The 5,714-nt window shown below is 36.0% G+C and overlaps 1 non-coding gene across 1 annotated transcript; it reads left to right on the forward strand.

Moving 5' to 3' along the window:
* The first annotated feature begins 5,329 nt into the window (after positions 1-5,329).
* On the forward strand, positions 5,330-5,436 carry LOC133098513 (U6 spliceosomal RNA). Its single transcript, XR_009702206.1, has one exon. It is a non-coding gene; the product is annotated as a U6 spliceosomal RNA (small nuclear RNA).
* Positions 5,437-5,714: the final 278 nt, after the last annotated feature.

Below are 5,714 nucleotides of genomic sequence, written 5' to 3' on the forward strand. Positions count from 1 at the left end.
TAGTTTCTGTTGTACACCAAAGTGAATCAGCCATATGCATACATATGTCCCCATATCCCCTCCCTCTTAAGCCTCCCTCCCATCCTCCTTATCCCACCCCTCTAGGTCATCGCAAAGCACCGAGCTGATCTCCCTGTGCTATGCTGCTGCTTCCCACTACCTAACTGTTTTACATTCGGTAGTGTATATATGTCCATGCTACTCTCACTTCACCCCAGCTACCCCCTCCCACCCCGTGTCCTCAAGTCCATTCTCTATGTCTACATCTTTATTCCTGCCCTGCCACTAGGTTCATCAGTACCATTTTTTTTTAAGATTCCATATACATGCGTTAGTATATGATATTTGTTTTTCTCTTTCTGACTTACTTCACTCTGTCTGACAATCTCTAGGTCCATCCACCTCACTACAAATAACTCAATTTCGTTTCTTCTTATGGCTGAGTAATATTCCATTGTATATATATGCCACATCTTCTTTATCCATTCATCTGTCAATGGACATTTAGGTTGGTTCCAAGTCTTGGCTATTGTAAATAATGCTGCCATGAACAATGTGGTACATGTCTCTTTTTGAATTATGCTTTTCTCAGGGTATATGCCCAGTAGTGGGATTGCTGGGTCATATGGTATTTCTATTTTTAGATTTTTAAGGAAGCTCCATACTGTTCTCCATAGGGGCTGTATCAATTTACATTCCCACCAACAGTGCAAGAGGGTTCCCTTTTCTCCACACCCTCTCCAGCATTTGTTGTTTGTAGATTTTCTGATGATGCCCATTCTAACTGGTGTGAGGTGATACCTCATTGTAGTTTTGATTTGCATTTCTCTAATAATGAGTGATGTTGAGCAGCTTTTCATGTGCCTCTTGGCCATCTGTATGTCTTCCTTGGTTAAATATCTACTTAGGTCTTCCGCCCATTTTTTAACTGGATCATTTGTTTTTTTGATATTGAGCTTCATGAGCTGTTTGTATATTTTGAAGATTAATCCTTTGTCTGTTGTTTCATTTGCAAATATTTTCTCCCATTCTGAGGGTTGTCTTTGTGTCTTATTTATGGTTTCCTTTGCTGTGCAAAAGCTTTTAAGTCCCATTTGTTTATTTTTGTTTTTATTTCCGTTACTCTAGGAGGTGGGTCAAAAAAGATCTTGCTGTGGTTTATGTCTAAGAGTGTTTTTTCTATGTTTTCCTCTAAGAGTTTTATAGTGTCTGGTTTTACATTTAGGTCTTTAATCCATTTGGAGTTTATTTTGTGTATGGTGTTAGGTAGTGTTCTAATTTCATTCTTCTACATGTAGCTGTCCAGTTTTCCCAGCACCACTTATTGAAGAGGCTGTCTTTTCTCCATTGTATGTTCTTGCCTCCTTTGTAGTTAATTAGTGACTATATGTGCCTGGGTTTATCTCTGGGCATTCTCTCCTGTACCATTGATCTATATTTATGTTTTTGTGCCAGTACCATACTGTCTTGATTGCTGTAGCCTCGTGGTATAGTTTAAAGTTGGGGAGCATGATTCCTCCAACTCCGTTTTTCTTTCTCAAGACTGCTTTGGCTATTCGGGGTCTTTTGTGTTTCCATACGAATTGTAAAAATTTTTGTTCTAATTCTGTGAAGAATGCCATTGGTAGTTTGATAGGGATTGCATTGAATCTGTAGATTGCTTTGGGGTAGTATAGTCATTTTCACAATATTGATTCTTCCAATCCAAGAACATGATATATTTCTCCATCTGTTTATGTCATCTTTGATTTCTTTCATCAGTGTTTTATAGTTTTCTGAGTACAAGTCTTTTGCCTCCTTAGGCAGGTTTATTCCTAGGTATCTTATTCTTTTTATTGCAGTGGTAAATGGGGTTGTTTCCTTAATTTCTCTTTCTGATATTTTGTTGTTGGTGTATACAAATGCCAGAGACTTCTGTGCATTAATTTTGTATCCTGCAACCTTACCAAATTCATTGATTAGTTCTAGTAGTTTTCTGGCATCTTTAGGATTTTCTATGTATAGTATCATGTCATCTGCAAACAGTGACAGTTTTACTTCTTCTTTTCCAATTTGTATTCCTTTTATTTCTTTTTCTTCTCTGATTGCTGTGGCTAGGATTTCCAAAACTACGTTGAATAAGAGTGGTGAGAGTGGACATCCTTGTCTTGCTCCTGATCTTAGTGGAAATGCTTTCAGTTTTTCACCATTGATTATGATGCTTGCTGTGGGTTTGTCATGTATGGCTTTTATTATGTTGAAGTAGGTTCCTGTATGCCCATTTTCTGGAGAGTTTTTATCATAAATGGGTGTTGAATTTTGTCAAAAGCTTTTTCTGCATCTATTGAGATGATCATATGGTTTTTATTCCTTTATTGGTTAATGTGGTGTATCACATTGATTGATTTGCATATATTGAAGAATCCTTGCATCCCTGGGATAAATCTTACTTGATCATGGTGTATGATCCTTTTAATGTGTTGTTGGATTCTGTTTGCTAGTATTTTGTTGAGGATTTCTGCATCTTTGTTCATCAGTGATATTGGTCTATAATTTTCTTTTTTTGTGATATCTTTTTCTGGTTTTGGTATCAGGGTGATGGTCGCTTCATAGAATGAATTTGGGAGTGTTTCTCCCTCTGCAATTTTTTGGAAGAGTTTGAGAAGGATGGGTGTTAGCTATTCTCTAAATGTTTGATAGAATTCGCCTGTGAAGCCATCTGGTCCTGGACTTTGGTTTGTTGGAAGATTTTTAATTATAGTTTCAATTTCATTACTTGTGATAGGTCTGTTTATATTTTCTAATTCTTCCTGGTTCAGTCTTAGAAAATTGTACCTTTCCAAGAATTTGTCCATTTCTTCATGGTTGTCCATTTTATTGGCATATAGTTGTTTGTAGTAGTCTCTTATAATCCTTTGTATTTCTGCGGTGTCAGTTGTGATTTCTCCTTTTTCATTTCTAATTTTATTGATTTGCGTCCTCTCCCTTTTTTTCTTGATGAGTCTGGCTAAGGGTTTATCAATTTTGTTCATCTTCTCAAAGAACCAGCTTTTAGTTTTATTGATCTTTGCTATTGTTTTCTTCATTTCTATTTCATTTATATCTGCTCTGATCTTTATGATTTCTTGCCTTCTACTGACTTTGGGTTTTCTTTGTTCTTCTTTCTCTAGTTGTTTTAAGTGTAGGGTTAGATTGTTTATTTGAGATTTTTCTTGTTTCACGAGGTGAGATTGAATTGCTATAAACTTCCCTCTTAGAACTGTTTTTGCTGCATCCCATAGGTTTTGGGTCATCGTGTTTTCATTGCCATTTGTTTCAATGTATTTTTTTATTTCTTCTTTGATTTCTTCAGTGATCTCTTGGTTATTTAGTAGCGCACTGTTTAGCCTCGATGTATTTGTGTTTTTTACAGTTTTTTTCCTGTAATTGATTTCCAATCTCATAGCGTTGTGGTCAGAAAAGATGTTTGATACAACTTCAATTTTCTTAAATTTTCTGAGGCTTGATTTGTGACCCAAGATGTGATCTATCCTGGAGATTGTTCCATGTGCACTTGAGAAGAAAATATATTCTGCCACTTTTGGGTGGAATGTTCTATAAATATCAATTAAATCTATCTGGTCTATTGTGTCATTTAAAGCTTGTGTTTCCTTATTTATTTTCTGTTTGGATGATCTGTCCATTGGTGCAAGTGGGGTGTTAAAGTCCCCTACTATTATTGTGTTACTGTTGATATCTCCTTTCATGGTCGTTAGCAATTTGTCTTATGTATTGAGGTGCTCCTATGTTGCATGCATAAACATTTATAATTGTTATATCTTCTTCTTGGATTGATCCCTTGATCATTATGTAGTGTCCCTCCTTATCTCTTGTAACAGTCTTTATTTTAAAGTCTATTTTATCTGATATGAGTATTGCTACTCCAGCTTCTTTTGAATCCCATTTGCATGGAATATCTTTTTCCATCCCTTCACTTTCAGTCTGTATGTGTCCCTAGGTCTGAAGTGGGTCTCTTGTAGACAGCATATATATGGGTCTTGTTTTTGTATCCATTCAGCCAGTCTGCGTCTTTTGGTTGGGGCATTTAATCCATTTACATTCAAAGTTATTATCAATATGTATGTTCCTACTACCATTTTCTTAATTGTTTTGGGTTTGTTTTTGTGGGTCTTTTTCTTCTCTTGTGTTTCCCGCCTAGAGAAGTTTCTTTAGCATTTGTTGTAAAGCTGGTTTGGTGGTGCTAAATTCTCTTAGCTTTTGCTTGTCTGAAAAGCTTTTGATTTCTCCATCAAATCTGAATGAGATCCTTGCTGGCTAGAGTAATCTTGGTTGCAGGTTTTTCTCTTTCATCACTTTAAGTATATCCTGCCACTCCCTTCTTGTCTGCAGAGTTTCTGCTGAAAAATCAACTGATAACCTTATGAGGATTCCTTTGTATGCTATTTTTTGTTTTTCCCTTGCTGCTTTTAATATTTTTTCTTTGAATTTAATTTTTGTTAGTTTGATTAATATGTGTCTTGGTGTGTTTTTCCTAGGGTTTATCCTGTATGGGACTCTCTGTGCTTCCTGGATTTGGGTGACTATTTCCTTTCCCATGTTAGAGAAGTTTTTGACTATAATCTCTTCAAATATTTTCTCAGACCCTTTCTTTTCTTCTTCTTCTTCTGGGACCCCTCTAATTCAAATGTTGGTGTGTTTAGTGTTGTCCCAGAGGTCTCTGAGATTGTCTTCAATTCTTTTCATTCTTTTTTCTTTATTTTGCTCCTTGGCAGTTATTTCTACCATTTTGTCTTCTAGCTCACTTATTCGTTCTTATGCCTCAGTTATTCTGTTATTGATTCCTTCTAGTGTATTTTTCATTTCAGTTATTGTGTTGTTCATCTCTGTTTGTTTGTTCTTTAGTTCTTCTAGATCTTTGTTAAACATTTCTTGTATTTTCTCAATCCGTGCCTCCATTCTATAATGTCTCTTGAGTTTAACTTGCAACGTGGTCTAGATTTTGTTTTCTCCCTTAAGTGAGCCACAAAAATGTGATGGTTACATTGTAACATGGTAAGAAAGAAAATTGTCCCAAATCAGGTTTGGGACAGAACTTCCTTTATGAATGTGATGTAATTACAATTCCTTCTGGGAAATAATTAACTTTCTTGAGCAACTTTTGGATAGCCTTTACTGAGATCATGAGCACCTTCTGAGAAGCTGTGGGTCTTGAGAGGAATCTGATAATATTAACTGACACCGCTGTATTATACCACCATCCATTTTCCCTCGTGGCAAATTTGGTATACAGCTTTGACATGGGCTTGTAATAATTTTTTTCAGAAAAGTTGCTTTAACAACAGTTGGTACAGTGTTCGCTTTGGCAGCACATATACTAAAATTGCAATGATACAGAGAAAATTAGCATGGCCCCTGCGCAAGGAGAACAGTTGATACAGTCTTCAGCGCTTCATTTAGATACATTTCCCAGTTGACCAAAGTATTTCTTTGAGTAATTTTTCTGGAAATGATATGTGGATATTATCATTTTTACAGTGATATCACTGCCTCCATTACAGTTCTGTTTGATAATAATCCCCAAGGGTTGTTTAGAATCATTTCACACAATGTTGACATTAAATGTTAGCTTCCAGTACATTCTCTACTCTCATTGTGATGACAGTCATTTAAAAGTGTCATTTTTCCAGTGATTCTACACTGGTTCATCAGATTTCTCTCTCTCTCTTCTTTCCCTC

The sequence above is a fragment of the Eubalaena glacialis genome, chromosome 9 (assembly GCF_028564815.1).
Source record: "Eubalaena glacialis isolate mEubGla1 chromosome 9, mEubGla1.1.hap2.+ XY, whole genome shotgun sequence".
In the NCBI taxonomy this organism is placed as follows: Eukaryota; Metazoa; Chordata; class Mammalia; order Artiodactyla; family Balaenidae; genus Eubalaena; species Eubalaena glacialis.